This window comes from Piliocolobus tephrosceles, chromosome 11 (genome assembly GCF_002776525.5).
Source record: "Piliocolobus tephrosceles isolate RC106 chromosome 11, ASM277652v3, whole genome shotgun sequence".
NCBI lineage: Eukaryota > Metazoa > Chordata > Mammalia > Primates > Cercopithecidae > Piliocolobus > Piliocolobus tephrosceles.
The window spans coordinates 3,239,932-3,257,240 of NC_045444.1; positions in this window are offsets into that span (position 1 = coordinate 3,239,932).

Below are 17,309 nucleotides of genomic sequence, written 5' to 3' on the forward strand. Positions count from 1 at the left end.
TTTCTGTGTTAACAGCCAAGGGTGATTTTTTTGGCAATAGTTGCTCAGTTCGTCAGAAGAGCCAAAGTGAACGTGGATGAATTCAGAGCAATGATAAAGGTGGACAGTGAGTGGCACTTCCCTATAGAGGCCAAGGGCCTTGAGCCATGAGGGTCGTAGGTGTGGCTGGGATTCCCAGAAGATGAGCAAGAGGTGTGGGGAGGACAGGGCACCCAGCAAGTGGTCAGCTGTTGCTGCACCAAGGACTCCCCACTCAACCCTTTTCCTGTGCTTAGGAAGTGAAGTGCAGGTAAAGACACAAAGGAAGGGGCTGGGAATCAGGATGACCCTGGCGCACCTCTTGGGACCGGCTTCTTGTGCCCTCTTCCAAGGTGGCAAGGAGAGCTGGGAGAAAAGCCAGCAGGGAAGGAGATCAACTATAAAAAGGACAGACAGGAGAGCAGGGCTGCTGCCCCCCGCCACCCTGTGGGACTGTAGAGAGGCCTCCGAGTTCTGTGCAGGGGAAGAGAGCAGAGGGCACTGTCAGCCACATCCTTGCAGCTGGGCAGCTCTGGCAGTGGGAAGAGAGGGCGGTAGACCATCAGCCACCCTAGACCTCCTGAAGTGAGGCTGGATTTCCAGTGATCTTCAGGTAAGCAGTGTTCACAGGCCTCGGAGAGAAAGCTGCAGTAACCCCTGTTATGACCACGGCTGCCTCACCTCCCACCTGGTACCTCCGTGAGCAGCTCCATTTTTGTTCTGCCACATTTCCCTGTGTGCTTTCATGGCGCACTGACCCTGTGCTGGACTGGGCTGTGCTCGAGTCAGGGCACACATGCTGCCTTTGCGACCTCGTGCCATCCCTGTGAAGCAGGAGCCACGGCTTGCCCACTGTACAGAAGAGGACCCTACATACTCTGGAAGGAAAAGCGACCCGCACATCTTCCCGCAGCCAGTTCACAGGGGCCGGGATTTTAGCACAGGTCCATCTGATTCAGCATCTGGGCTTTAACCACCCAGAACCCCTCTGCACTGCCCTCCCCCATCACACACCCACAAGGAATGTGATACCAGAGCTCAGAAGTATCCAGGTGTGGATCTGTACCTTCAGGCCCCTGTCACACCATACCACTGCTGGGGCTACTTTCCAATCTGTCCCATCCTTCCGGTTCAGGCTCAGTCCCAACTCCTCCAGGAAGCCTTCCTTGGCTGTTCTAGCTCAGGTGACCTCACCCTTCTCACAATGTCTCCAGAATGCCTGTTCCTGTGTCCCCTACACCTAATGCCTTACTTTGTTAGAGAGGCAGGACATGACGGGGATACTGGCTGCCCCCGGAGCCAGCTTGCCTAAGTCAGATGGGGTAATGCCAGGCGCACCTAAACACAGTACCTGGCAGAGGAAGGACTCAATCAACACCAGGCATCAGCTGTAATCCTTAATATACACACACAGTATATATACACACCCACATATGTATACACACACATATACATATGACATGTACATAAAATATATATCGTACATTAACATGAAAGCAGGAATTAGGTTAGAAAATAACCTTGTGGTATATGTGACTCTTTCACACTTCTCTGTATTTTTCTAATTATCGAATCAAACATATCACTTTGATGTTGTGGAAAAAGATAAAGTAAAGGAGGATTAAAAATTTTCAGCTCGGCCAGGTGCAGTGGCTCATGCCTGTAATCCCAGCACTTTGGGAGGCCAGGGTGGGTGATTGGTAGGTAAGCTCAGGATTCTGAGACCAGCCTGGAAAACATGGTGAAATCCCGCCTCTACTAAATATACAAAACAAATTAGCCAGACGCAGTAGAGCATGCCTGTGGTCACAGCTACTCGGGAGGCTGAGGCACGAGAATTACTGGAGCCCAGGAGGCAGAGGTTGCAGTGAGCTGAGATCATGCCACTGCACTCCAGCCTGGTGACAGTGAGATCCTGTCTCAAAAACAAAAACAAAAACAAAAAACAAAAAACAGAAAGAAAAAAGAAAAATTTCAGCTCATCTAGGTAAAAGAAAGAAAGAAAGAGAGAGAGAAAGAGAGAGAGAAAGAAAGAAAGAAAGAAAGAAAGAAAGAAAGAAAGAAAGAAAGAAAGGAAGGAAGGAAGGAAGGAAGGAAGGAAGGAAGGAAGGAAGGAAGGAAGGAAGGAAGGAGGAAGAAAGAAGGAAGAAAGAAGGAAAGAAGTAAAGCAATATACACTTAGAAGCAAACAAATGATTCGGTAAGAAATGCACGCATGCTCACTGAGCACCTTCTGTGTGCTCCTGGTGAGGTGCTGGCAACCCAGAAAGCAATAAGGACTGGCCTCACCCAGCAAGCCCCGGATGCGTGGGGGAGCACCTTGCCAGACCAGACTCAGAGTCTGTTTCTGGAAGGCCACACCCTGCAAAGTGTGCTGAGAGCCCCAGGGGGTGCGAAGGTTTATAAAACTCATTCCTTGCTCTAAACACATTTGTAATTGAGTAACGTCTTAAAATTACATTGCCAATCCTCACAGCAGTCCAGGACCCTAACAGGGTACCAGAAAACACCACAGACACTGTCCCCAGCTCAGCTTCACAGCAGCCCTTAGTTCTCGCTACTTAAACCTTTATTAAGCACCTATCATTAGCCCAATACACTGCTAAGCCCTCTATGCTCTGTTTGTGCACCTTTGTAACAGAATTTGCCCCCTTGACAGGTGTCCCTGTGACTGAGAGAGGCATCAAGGGCAGAAATGCAGCTGAAATGCATGCACAATCACATATATACTAAGTGTCTGTGATGGGAGCTAAAGTTTTGGGTGTACTTAGCACAGGCCAGTGCTACTCTACATGTGTGACCTTTAGAAACTCATGTAGTGGCCGGGTGCAGTGGCTCACACCTGTAATCCCAGCACTTTGGGAGGCCGAGGTGGGTGGATCTCCTCAGGTCAGGAGTTCGAGACCAGCCTGGCCAAAATGGTGAAACCCTGTCTTTACTAAAATTACAAAAATTAGCTCGGCATGGTGGCGGGTGCCTGTAATCCCAGCTACTTGGGAGGCTGAGACATGAGAATAGCTTGAACCCAGGAGGCGGAGGTTGCAGTGAGCTGAAATCTCACCATTGCAATCCAGCCTGGGCAACAGAATGAGACTCCATCTCAAAACAGTAAAACAACAACAACAAAAAGAAACTCATTTAGTAACCACAGCAATCCTATGAAGTAATTGTAATCTTTCCCATTTTACAGATGAGAAGTCTGAGGCAGAGCGAGATGGGGCACTTGCCTGAAGTCACAGAGCACACACAGTCTGACGCTGTGGATGCTCTGCCTCTGCCCAGGGATAGCACCTGCCCCCACCTCTCCACCTGCCGCCCTCCTTGCAGGTGCACGTCGCTGTTCCTGCTTGTTAGGCCCCCTCAGTGCTCCCACCACCCTTGTGCTGCTGGTGTGTTTGGGGTCTCTTGTCTCCCCCTAGACCACACAGTCCTCGAGGCTGGGGCCATGTCTTGATGTCTCCATGTCCCTTGCAGCCCCGGGCCTGGGCATACATGGTGAGTGCTGGAGTGGTCTCAGTAGGTGTCCTGGAGATGGGACAGGAGGGAATGGATGTCTCTGGGGTGGTCCTTGTGGAGGTTTTCTAGGGGAAGCAGGGCTGTGGGGCAATCCTAAACTTCCATCTCAGCCTGGTGCAGTGGCTTACGCCTGTTATTCCAGTACTTAGGGAGGCCAAGGTAGGAGGATCACTTGAGCCCAGGAGTTTGAGTCCAGCATGGGCAGCATAGCGAGATCCCATCTCTACAAAAAATGGACATAAAAAAAGCCCCATCTCCTCTTCATCTCTATGGGGACAGCTGTCCAGGCATTGACCCTACCCTGGCAATGGAGTCAGGGCTCCCAGGTGAGACTGGCAGTGCTATCTATGAGAAGCACGCGGCCTGGGAGTCAGGGCCCTGCTGTGTAGCTCTGGGTAACTCACTGCCCTCTCTGAGCACAGTGAATGTCCACAGGGAGGTGATGGCCCAGGGCCCCTCACCGGAAAGACTGGGCCAATTCGTTATGAAGATCAGCTCTGGGGTCGTTGGACCGTCTGGTTTGTGTCCACTCAGAGGCACAGGGGCGCGGGGGGCAAAGGGGCGGTGTTGACACAGGTGGCGTTGGAGGAGGTCAGTGAGGGGATCCTGGAGGGAGTGGACCTTGAGCTGACTTTTGAAGAATTCGATTGAAAACGCCATGTGGAGAGGAGAGGGTGGGGCCGCAGAAGCACCTCTGCTGTGTGAAGTGGGGGCAGCCAAGGCCTCTGTTCCAGGGAGAGGAGCTTAGGCTTCCTTCTGGGGCCAGTGGGCAGCTCTGGAGGGGCCTGGGCGGGTGATGCGGTCTGAATCCCTGGCCACCCAGGCTAAACAGCCGCCTCTCCAGCCTCTCTGGGCCTTCCTCTGCTTCATCTCCCTGGACCACATTAAACTCACATATGGCCATATCTCATTCATTCATCATCTTTATCCCTAGCTGTCTCTCCTAGAACGGGAGACCCATGAGGGCAGGACTTTTGTCTGCTTTGTTCTCTGCAGTAACCCCTGTGCTCAGAAGGGTGTGTGGCACATAGTAGGTGCTCAACAAACACTTGCCGAATGAATGAACAAAACACATTAGAAAGCTCACCCTCAGCCTTGTGAAGCCTCAGTGCAGGGTGGCCTGGGAAGCAGGGGGCATCTGAGGGCAGAATCATCCCCCTTCTCGTGGTTATGGAACACGGGGGAGCCCCAACCTGCCAAAGACTTCAGTATGGCCACCTAGAACTTTCTTTTTAGAGCATCATCTCGCGTAATTTCTTTAAATTGCTTTAAAAGGATTCACTCTCAGCTACAAAAACCTCATGCACAAGTTAATCAAATAATGAAATTTAAGTTTCCAAAAGGAAATCCTCAGACCTCTCCCTGTGTCCCCAGCCCAGGGCCAGGACCCTCGACAGAGTCCCAGGAGGGTGTTCTAGGATCCCCTTGTATGGGGAAGGGGCAGCTCAGAGAAGGGCAGGGCTTGACAGAGGCCTCACAGCAAGGAGGGAGGACACCCAGAGTCACAGGTCCGCCTCTGAGCCCACCCCTCCCCTCTCTCTGGGACCTCAGAGGCCCGGGTTCCTCTCTATCCCCATTGACCCGCTGGGTGGCCATAGCCAGGGCGCTGCCTCACCACACATTCCCCTTTATTGGAAAATGACAAGGTGGCACCAGCTCCTTCCCCAGGTTCCTCAAATTCCAAGGCGAAAGTCTTCAGCAGGGCCGCCTCCTAGTGCAGAGGATAAGGGGGCTTGGAGTCTGTTGGACTGGGGCTGCCTCCTAACGGTGGGTTAACTTCTCTGACCCTCAATTTCCTCATTTGCTAAGAGGGGCAATGGGACCAATTTTGTAGGACTGTTGCCAGGGCTAAATATGATATCGTAGGTAAAATTGTTGGCATGGCAGTAAATGGCAACCTTTGTAATAACAACAGTAATTATTATGTATTTATTTTTACCGTTGCAGATGGTGGGGTGGGCAAAGTCACAGGACAGAAACTGGAAACTCCTAAGGACATTTTTCCTCCAAGCCCACTTCTAGCACTGGGTCCTGCCACACCCCCAGGCCCCTCCCCAGCTGGTTGGGTCCGCAGTTCCCCGAGGACGACCCTCCCCACTACCTCTTGTTTGTGAGCCAAAATAAGCTGTTTTCTGAGAGAAGTGTCACCCTTTATTGTTCAAAGAAACCTGCCTGGGCTTGGAGAGGAGACAGAGGGCAGGGATGGAAGGCAGAGAAGCAAACAGAGACAGAGCCAGAGCTCGACTGAAAAAGGCCGCAGAGGAACAGAAAGGGGACAGAGAGGAAGAAAGGGGCAACATGGCCAGCAGACAGGGAAGAGAGAGAAAGAGGGACAGGGAAAGAGACTGATGGGACAGACAGAGACAGAAGGAAGGGGAAGACAGGACAGAGACAGCTCAGGACAGACACGAAGCAAGCCCGAGAGGAGGGGGACAGGGCAGATGTGGTAAGCAAGCAGGTGCCCTGTACACACAGGACAGCTGGGTCCAGCCAGGCCCCGCCAGCCCCACTCCCTCTCAGTCCTGGGAGCCTCTGGCCAGGTGAGTTGAGCATGTTTTCCTAGTGGGAACAAACACCCCTTTCAGGCAGCCTGTTCTCTGAGTGTGGCACGGAGTGGGAGTGGAGGGGCAGGTCTGCCCAAGCCATAGGGCGGGGTTCTCTGGAAGCTCTGCCAATCCAGAATATTCCCTGTGAGGAGGACTGGGTCCCCAGCCAGGTTCAGGGCCCAGAGCGGCCTCTGCGTCAAAATTGGAAAGGGGCCAGCCCGGGATGGGGTGAAAGATGTGGGCTGGTCCCTGCCGGGTGTGAGCCTTCACCAGGAGCCGGCCCAGCCAGGCGGTCAGAGGGACGAAGCCACAGCACGCTGTCACCTGCCCAGCGCCCAGTGGTGGCCCGGGCCTTTAGCTCATTGCCCTGACTTATGTGCTCACATTGGAAGGGCAGGGCCATGTTTGCATCGAATCACTGGAGAAAACATCCTAGTCTGAAAAGAATGTGGAGCTGTGGAGCTTCTCTCTTGGACAGCAGAAGATACATTTTTTTTTTTTTTTTTTTTAGACGGAGTCTTGCTCTAGCTCTATTCCCCAGGCTGGAGTGCAGTGGCGCAATCTCGGCTCACTGCAAGCTTTGCCTCCCAGGTTCACGCCATTCTCCTGCCTCAGACTCCCGAGTAGCTGGGACTACAGACACCCGCCACCATGCCCGGCTTATGTTTTGTATTTTTTAGTAGAGACGGGGTTTCACCGTGTTAGCCAGGATGGTCTCGATCTCCTGACCTCGTTATCTGCCCTCCTCAGCCTCCCAAAGTGCTGGGATTACAGGGGTGAGCCACCATGCCAGGCCGACAGCAGAAGATACTTTGACAAACAGCCCTCAAAACCCCCATTCTGTGCTAGTGGGTTTCTGAGACTCTTCCCAGGTTTTCTGCAACTTCCCAGAAGGTTTGCCTTCTCCAGGTCACCTGTGGCTCCAAAAACCTGCTCCCACCATGTCACTACTGTTTTGGGATCACCTTTGTGCATCATGATCATCGTCGTCATGTCTCTATGTAGTGCACGAGGACCTGAGGACCCAAGTTCAGGCTTGACCCAGCCCAAACTGAATGGGAAAGCCTCTCTCGTACTAAAGAGCCTGTAGGTGGGGAGAAGGGGTGAGCGATGAGGAAGCTGTAGTCATGTCACAGGGAATGTTGGACAGTCCTGTTTCCAGGAGCCTGCAGGTCGCTTCTGTGCCAAGAGTATCCCGTAACCACCTCCTCCCACTCTGGCCTCAGGCTCACACCCTAGCCCCTTTCATCTCTTCCCCTCTCCATCCACCCTCCTAGTCCCTTTTCTCCTGGTCTCTGTCCCCCCAAAACCCACATTTTTTGTCCTGGTCTCTCAGGGAGGTTTCAGCTCCCCTTAGTTCCTCCCTCACCCCCGCTGTCCCCTGCTTGGCATGTGCCACCCACACAGTCCTCAGCCCAGTAGAAGACACCTCCCTTCATCACCATCCACCCCTCTTGGAAAGAAGCTGAGGTTTTAAATAGCAAAAACCTCCTTCTCCAGAGTTCCTAACAGGGCCAAATCTACAGTCTTCACATCCAACTCCATAATAGGGTGGGTAATTCAGAGGCAAGCCCTTGAGGAAGGAGCTAGTTTGCTCATCCCCAGATTCCCAGCCAGGGTGTGCATATCTGTCTGTAAAGTGTGTTAAGAAAATGCCTAGGCCAGCTGCAGTGGTTCACATCTGTAATTCCAACACTTTGGGAGGCTGACGCAGGAGGATCACTTGAGGCTAGGATTTCAAGGCCAGCCTGGGTAACAGAGCAAGACTCTATCTCTATAAAACATTTTTTAAAATAAACCAGGCTTGGTGGCACACCCCAGTTCCAGCTACTTGGAAGACTGAGGTGGGAGGATTGCTTGAGACTGGGTGGTCTAAATGTGAGGATGTGAGATTTGGGAAAGGCCAGGAGCAGAATTAAATGGTTTGGCTTTGTGTCCCCACCCAAATCTCATCTTGAATTGTAATTGCCATGTGTTGAGGGAAGGACCTGGTGGGAGGTGATTGGATAAAGGAGGCAGTTTCCCACATGCTGTTCTCCTGATAGTGAGTAAGTTCTCATGAGATCTGATGGCTTTATAAGGGGCTCTTCCCCATTCGTTCACTCTCTCTCTCTTCTGGTGCCTTGTGAAAAAGGTACCTGCTTCCCCTTTGCCTTCTGCCATGATTGTGAGTTTCCTGAGGCCTTCCCAGCCATGCAGAACTGTGAGTCAATTAAACCTCTTTCCTTTATAAATTACCCAGTCTCTGGTATTTCTTTATAGCAGTGTGAGAATGGATTAATACAGGAAATTGGTACAAGGAGTGGGGTTCAAACCTATGCAGACGGATGTCCATTATGGACATGCTTGTCTTTCCCAGTAAATCATGAGCACTGGTCAGATACAGCAAACTGAGAAAAAAAAAAAAAAATAACACCAGTCACAGAAGGAGTGAGAAAGAGACCAGAAAATGGGACAGTGGAGTTGAGCCTGAAGCCAGCACTCTAGTACTGATTCTCTCTTGCTGCCTTTAAGATTTGTTCTTTGCCTTTAGTTTTCAAGAGTATGCTCATGATGTGTCTTGGTATGAATGAGTTTCTCCTCTTAGGAGTTCTCTCACCTTCCTGAATATGCAGGTTTATGTCTTTTTGCCAAATTTGGGAGAATTTCAACCACTGCTTCTTTGAATATTTTTTCAGCCCCACATTCTTAGTCCTGTCCTTCTGAGACTCTCATGACATGAATGTTAGGTCTTTTGTTGTGCCCTACAGGCCTCAAGGTTCTGTTCTTTTTTTCAGTCTCTGTCTCTCTCTTGCTCAGATTGGGTGATTTTTGTTGCTTTATCTTCACGTTTCCTGATTATTTTCTCTGTCTTTTCCATTCTACTGTTGAATCCATTCAACGAGTCTTTCAATTACATTTAACTTCTAAAATTACCATTTGGCTCTTCTTTATATCACTATTTTTTTGCTAAGACTTCCTGTGTTTTCAATGTGTTCAGAATTGCTCACTGAAGCACTTTCATGACGGCTGCTTTAAAGTCCTTGTGGGATAATTCCAATATCTCTATCATCTCAGTGTTGGTGTCTGTAGATTGTTTTTTCTTATTTGAGGTGAGAGTCTCCTGGTTTTTGGAATAAAACCAAAAACCTACTTCTCATATGTATATTTTCTGGCCTCCTTATTCCATGGAGGAATGAAAGTCCCTGCTCCCCCATTTACCTTATTTGATGCCACCCCAGCGGGGACTATGAGCCTCCTTCTAGCCTGGATGGAAGTCTCAGCTCCCAATTGGCCTTTGCTGAAGATGGTGGGGGTTGGGGGCCACGTTTTTTTGTGTGTGTTTGACTGGAGTCAGGTGATTCTCTTCTAAACATTTTCTCTTCCACTAGGCTGCCTCTTTTCTGGTCCTTTGACTACAGAGAACAGGCTTTTGTTGGGGCTCTCTTCGGTCTGTGCTTCCTGGTTTTTCGGGTTGCTGGCAATGCCAACATCAGCCAGGGTATATTAGGCAAGCAAACAACCCCAGGACGTTCGCCTCTGAGGTCCCTAGCCAGGCTGCTTTCTTCTTCCCACTCCAGGGTCTTCTCAGCTTGTTTTGTGTATAATGCCCAGAGTTTCTAGCTGTGCCGCCTGTGGGAGCACTAGGAAGACGCAGCTAGCTGGCAATATATTCCACGTGCCCCACACAGCATCTTGCTTGCTGAGTCCCAGCCTTTCTGCATCATTAAATGCTTTCCACACCCCTTTGTCACTCTCCACCTTGACATACTCCCCTGGCTCATCATTCCTCAGAGGAGTCGATCTTGGGAGGCAAGGACAGGAAGGATATGCCTACAATTTGTTTTTAAGAAAAAGAAAATGGTACCAGCCCCCAAACACCTCACCCTTTCAGAGCCACCAAGTTTCCTGGGAGAAAACGAATCCCAGAACCACACAGTTGGGAGCTCCATGATGCACATTTGTTTTTGCTTCAGAATTCACTGGCCAAGGCAGTGTGAAAATCCAAAAGCGATTGTCCTGCTCTAAGCCATTGGGTGTGCAGAAACCTCTGATGGTTTCATTAAGTCTTGAAGAAAATAGGCCAATGGAAAGGCCTGCATTGGCATCCTCAGATGAACCCTTGGCCTAGCTGGCTTTTCACAGGCAGGGGCCTTTGGACCGGCCAGTGTGGAGAAGCAGGCGTGCCCATGGACAAGTGTCTCCCAGCTTAGCTTCTGGCCTCTGGCTGGCCCAGCTGGGCAGTCCACGGAGCAGGTCCTCAGGGCCTGCTCGAACCCTTCAGTGCCCCCACTGCTTGTCTCAGCATGGTTCAGGGTAGGGGGGGAGAGGGTTGTGTTTGGTTTCCATCTGTCTTAGGTGTAAACTCCATTGAGGCACTCAGTAGCTAATGTGACATTGACCACACTCCCTAAACTCTCTCAATATCTGTTACTTCCTCTATAACATGGGAATGACAGAAACTAATTCATGGGCTTGTTGTAAGGAACAGAAACAAGTATGTGAAGTTTCTGGCAGGTAATTTCCATTCATCCTGTCAGGCATTATCATCACAGTTAAAGATTTCCAGGATAAATAAAAGGTCTCCAGTGTAAATATCGCAGACATCATGAGAAGTGTGTATATGCGTGTGTGAATGGTTATATTTCTTGAGTTGGGGGCGCTGGAGTTCACCTTGCCTTCCACTGTTAACGCCACGGAGGTCCTACTCACTCTACCCCAGCTACTGATTTCACCCCCAGCTCCTGCCATGAAACCTTGAGCCAGTTTATTGACAAGGGTATATTGTCCTTATTTTTTCCACATTACATGTTTAAGATGCTTAAAATTTCCTATGCCAAAGGAACATTCTAATCTCATAGCACGTAGCCAACCCCTGAGACACAGGAGCGTGTTAAAAGGACTTCTTCAAGCTAGGGGTAAGTTTATGTAGTGCGGTTCTTAGCTAACTATGGATTAGAAAGTGTGAGGTGAGGATTAGCACATAAATCAAAGACTTCTTTGTCTTTATGCTCACTCTAATGTCGCATTTTCCATTCACTTCTCTTAGGAGAGCTGTAGGCTCCTGGACACGACCATTCAGACTACACGGTTAATCTGAGTTTAATTGCTCATAGCTCTTGGAATCCATGTCATTTGGCCCTAAGAGAATGGAAGAATTCAGGCGTATCCACAAGTCTAGGGATGGTGAATAGTCTCATCCCACAGCATCATTCCAGTTGATTGGAATGGTGGCCTTGAGTTCACTGAGACAGATTCTGTGGCCCAGTGGAAGTTCAGCTCAGAAAGATGGTTGTGATGGATTAGCCGTGTCTGCAAGAAACTAAAATATGGAAGACTGCTATGTGTGCTGGCTATTTGCCTGCTTATGCTAGAGCAGGAGTTGAAAAACTTTTCTATGAAAGGTAAAAATAGTAAAGTGAATATTTTAGGCTTTAAGAGCTAAATCCTTTCCCTATCACATCACCTTCTTCCTTCTCCTCCTCCGCCTCTTCTTCCTCTTTTTATAACATAAATATTAGGGAATCAATGTCAGCAAGAAACAGATAAAATCATGGAGCAAAGCTGAAAGAAATGTTGCCCTCACATGCCAATACCATCCCATTCATTTAAGCCCATTTCTCTGTGTATGTATGTTGTATCTCTCTTCCTTTGATGCAAAAAACAAGCACACACAGAAAACAACTGCATACTCTTTCAGTTGTCTGGCTTTAGGCCTCCACAGTGGACCCTGGTTGATTTCTGGCTGTAGCTTGAAAACTCCTTTGACATCTAACTTGCTTAAAATTTCCTGTGCCAAAGGAACTGCCATGAATGTTTGTGTGCAACAGTTTGCTACATGAGACATCACTTGAAAAACTCCATTTGACTCAAAGATCAAGTTCTTCCAAAGAGAAGCTTGTCTTTCTGTTTTCTTTCCCCTCATAATTAACACAGCAAAAAAGACTCTATGATTTGGGGATAGCTCACAATTTATAATTCTCCATGGCTCTCATTTTTGAATCACCATAATAAAAATGATGTAACTATGTAATTTATATTTTATGTAAATAATTTATCAGCTGAGCAAATTACTGAATAGAAAGCAAACCCATTCTTTCCTCTCTGAGCTGCTTCCCATTCACCCTTAACCTTGATTTCTGCTTAAACTCTGAGCTACAGAGAGAGATGTCTGGGTGAGTTACCTCCAAGCAGTATGATTTACCCCCCACCCCCAAAATTTCTGCCACAAACTGTAGGTGAAGCTTTTTTGCTTTGTCATGTTGAAGTATAAATAAGCCTTTCCAGTTTTTTAAAGTGAGTTCTGGAAAGTGGAACTGAGCTGTGGAGGTCCTTGAACACTCAGTGAGGAGACTGAACCATATCTAAGGGCAGTGGGAGCCCACGAGGATTTTTTTTAAAAGAGCTTTCTTGAGATGTAATCAATATACAATAATCTTCACATATTTAAAGTGATAATTGTGATAATTCAAAACATAATTATAATTATGTTTTTATTTGTACGTCCTCAGAAACCATCACCAATCAAGTGCACAAACACATCCACCACCTGCAGATGTTGGATTCTGCCCCTTGGTAACCCTTTCTTTTTGCCCCTCCCCTCCCACGGCAACCGCCAATCTGCTCCCCATCAATACAAATTAGTTTGCAATTTCCCCATCAATACAAATTAGTTTCCAAATTAGTTTGGAATTATACAGTATGTATCCATTTTTTCTGGCTCCTTTCATTCAGCATAACTACTTTGAGATTGATCTGTGTTGTAGCATGCTATCAGTATTTCATTTTTTATTGCTGGGTAGTATTTCATTATATGAATACATCACAATTTATGTGTCTGTTCACCTTTTGCTGGATGTTTGTTTGCAGTTTTTGGCTTTTACAAATAGGCCAGGCATGGTGGCTCATGCCTATAATCCCGGTACTTTGGGAGGCTGAGGCAGGTGGATCACTTGAAGTCAGGAGTTCGAGAGCAGCCTGGCCAACATGGTGAAACCCCATCTCTACTAAAAATACAAAAATTAGCCAAGAGTGGTGGTGGGTGCTTCCAATCCCAATGACTCGGGAGGCTGAGGCACAAGAATCACTTGAACTCAGGAGACCGAAGTTGCAGTGAGCTGAGATCACGCCATTGCACTCCAGCCTGGGTGACAGAGCGAGACTCAGTCTCAAAAAAATAAAAAATAAGAGAATGAAGTAACTGCCATGAATGTTTGTGTACGAATCTTTGTATGGCTATGTTCCCTCTTTTTTTTTTTTTTTTTTTTTTGAGACAGGGTCCCACTCTGTCACCTAGGCTGGAGTGCAGTAGCACAATCTCATCTCACTGCAGCCTCAACTTCCCAGGTGTAAGCAATCCTCCTGCCTCAGCCCCCCAAGTAGCTGAGACTACAGGCGCACACCACCACACCCAGCTAATTTTTTTGTATTTTTGGTAGAGTAGGGGTTTTGCCATGTTGCCCAGGCTGGTCTTGAACTCCTGAGCTCAAGCTATCCTCCCCACCTCGGCCTCCCAAAGTGCTGGAATTACAGGCGTGAGTCACCAGGCCCTGCCTGACATGATTCCTTTCTTTCCTTGGTAAACACCTAAGGAGTTGAATGGCTGGATCATATGGTAGGCATATGTTTACATTTTTAGGCAACTGTCAAACTGTTTTCAAAAGAGGATCTGTGATTTATCATTCACCCCCAGATATGTATAAGAATTGCCTTTCCTCCACATCCTCACCAACACTTGGTATGATCAGTCTTTCTAAAATTTAGTCATTCTAATAGGTGTGAAGTGGTATCTCATTGTGGTTTTAATCTCCATTTCCCTAATGACTAATGATAATCTTTTCATGTGATTTTTCTGCCATTATATATTTTTTGGAATGAATGTTCAAATCTTTGCTCATCTTTTTAAATTGGGCTGTTTTCTTATTACTGAGTTTCAACAGTTCTTTATATATTCCGGGTACAAGTTCTTCACAGATACATGTTTTTGCAAAGATTTTCTCCTATGCTGTGGCTTATCTTTTCATTCTCTGAACAGTGTCTTATGAAGAGCAGAACTTCCAGCTGTCAGGGCCCATCTCACCACAGCTTTCAATTTGGGCTGAGTCCAATATATTAATTTGTTTTTTTTTTTTCAATGAATTATACTTCTGGTGTGATATCAAAAAATATTGTTTAAACCAATGTCACAAAGATTTTTCTCTTGTGGTTTCTTCTAGAACTTCTATAGTTTTAATAGTTTCATGTTTTGGTTTATAATCCATCGTAAGTTCCTTTTAAATATGGTTTAGGAATATAACTTATCTTGAGTTAATTTCTTATATAGTGTAAGGTACGGGTCAAAGCTTATTTCTCAACATACAACTATCTAATGCCATTTGATGAAAAACTATCCTTTCTGCACTGAATTGACTTTACATAATTGTCAAAAATCCATTTTCCATATGTGTGGGTACATTTATGTACCTTCTTTGCTGTTCCATTCATCTATTTGTCTGTCCTGATAGCAATACCACATTGTCTTGATCAGAGGTCTGCAAATGACAGCTCATAGGCCCGCTGCCTGTTGTGTAAATAAAGTTTTATTGAGCCAGGCATGGTGGCTCATACCTGTAGTCCCAGCACTTTGGGAGGAGACGGTGAAAGGATCGCTTGAGCACAGGAGTTCAAGACCAGCCTTGGCAACATGGGGAAATCCCGTCTCTACAAAAAAATACAAAACGTAGGCATGATGATGCACACCTGAGGTGGGCGAGTCACTTGACCTCGGGAAGTGGTGGCTACAGTGAGCAGTGATTGCACCACTTCACTCTAGCCTGGGCAACAGAGTGAGACCCCATCTCAAAAAAAAAGGTTTTATTGAACAGAGACACACCTAATCAGTTATATACTGTCTGTGGCTGCTTGTGCGCTACAATGGTGGAATTGAGTGGTTGTGACAAAAACCACAGGGCCTGCAATCCTAAGATATTTACTATTTGGCCCTTTAAGAAAATGTATGCTGATCCCTGGTCTTGATTACTATGGCTTTATAAGTCTTGAAATCTGATAGTGTTAGTACTCTAAATTTATTCTTATTTTCCAAAGTGATTTTGGCTATTCTGGGTCCTTAGCGTTTCCGTATGAATTTTAGAACCAGCCTGCCAATTTCGACAAAAATAGTCTGCTGGATTTTTTGTTTTTGTTTTTTAAGTTTAAAAAGTTTTTTTTAGAGGCAAAGTCTTACTCTCATTCAGGCAGGAGTGCAGGGCGTCATCACAGGTCACTGTAACCTCAGTGTCCTGGGCTCAAGTGATCCTCCTGCCTCGGCCTCTCAAAGAGCTGGGACTACAGGCACATAGCACCTCACCCAGTTAATTCTTTTTTTTAATAGGTGAGGTCTCACTATGTTGCCCAGGCTGGTCTTGAACTCCTAGCCTCAAGCAATCATCCCATCTCAGCCTCCCAAAGTATTGAGTTGACAGTTATAAGCCATGGTGCCTGGCCTCTGCTGAGGTTTTGATTGGGACTGCATTGAATTCATAAATCAATTTGCAGGAGAACTGGCATCATAACAATATAGAGCTTTCCAGTCAAAGAATAAGTTATGACATCATTTATTTTGGTCTTTAATTTCTCTTGGCAATATTTTGTAGTTTTCAGTGCAGAGATTTTTACATATCTTTTCATTTTAGTTTCTGGTTGTTTGTTGCTGACATATAGAAATGCAGTTGATTAGTGGATATTGATCTTGCACCCTACAACCTTGCTCATTAGTTCTAGTAACTTTTCATAGATTTCATCAGATTTTCTACATAAACAATCATGTCAAGGGCAAATAAAGAAACAGACACGTTTACTTCTTCCTTTCCAAAAGGGATGGCTTTGTTTTGTTTTGTTTTTGCCTTATTGCACTGGTTAGAACCTCCAGTTGCACAGATATGATGAGAGTAGATATCACTTTCTTGTTCCTGATTTTAGGGTGAAGGCATCAGCCTTTCATGATGAAGTATGGTGTTAGCTATAGGATTTTTGTAGATTTTTATCAGTTTGAGAAGCTTTTTTGTATTCCTAATTTGCTGAAAAGTTTTTATCAGAAAAAAAGGTAGTTTTTTTTCAAATACTTTCACTGCATCTGTTTAAATGACCATGTTTTTCCTTTTAAATTTGTTAATATGATGGATTACACTGGTTGATTCTGAATGTTAAATCAACTTTGATTTCCTTGGACAAATCCTACTTGCATTATCTGTTTTCTATATTGTTGGATTCACTTTGCCAATTTTTTGTTTAAAATTTTTGCATATATACTTATGAAAGATACTGGTCTGTAACTTTCTTTCATTAGGAAAAATAAAAGAGGCCGGGTGCAGTGGCTCATCCCTGTAATCCCAGCACTTTGGGAGGCGGAGGCAGGCGAACCACCTGAGGTCAGGAGTTCGAGACCAGCCTGGCCAACATAGTGAAACCCGGGTCTCTACTAAAAATACAAAATGAGCTGAGTATGGTGGCACATGCCTGTAATCCCAGATACTTGGAAGGCTGAGGCAGAAGAATCGCTTGAACCCAGGAGGAAGAGGTTGCAGTGAGTCGAGATTGCGCCATTGCATTCCAGCCTGGGCAACAAGAGCAAAATTCAGTCTCAAAAAAAAAAAAAAAAAAAGAGAGAGCGAGAGAGAAAGGAAATGTAACTTTATTTCATTTCTTTGGTTTTTTCTTTTTCTTTTCTTTTCTTTCTTTATTTTTTTTGAGACAGGATCTCACTTTGTCACCCAGGCTGGAGTGCAGTGTTGCAATGTCAGCTCCCTGCAGCCTCGATCTCCCAGGTTCAAAGGATCAGCCCCCAAGCAGCTGGGACTACAGGCACGTGCCACCACACCCAGCTAATCGTTTTTTTTAAATCAGGATAATGCTGGCCTTGTAGAAAGCATTGGTAGGTATTCCCTCTTCTTCAGTTTTTTGGAGTAGTTTATGAATTGGTATTATTTCTTCCTTAAATATTTGATAGAATTCACCAGTGAAATCACTTGGACCTAATGGGTATTCTGTGGGTAGATTTTTAACCAAAAATTCAAATTCTTTTATAGATAAAGGCTATTCTGGTTATCTGCTTCTTCTTGGGTGAGCTGTGGTCATGTGTGTATTTGAAGGAATTCATCCAGCTCACCTAAGTTGTTTAATTTATTGGCATAAAGTTGCTGATAATATACCCTTTTATCTTGTTAATATCAGTGTGAACTACAATGATGGCACCTCACCTCTGTCATTCCTGAT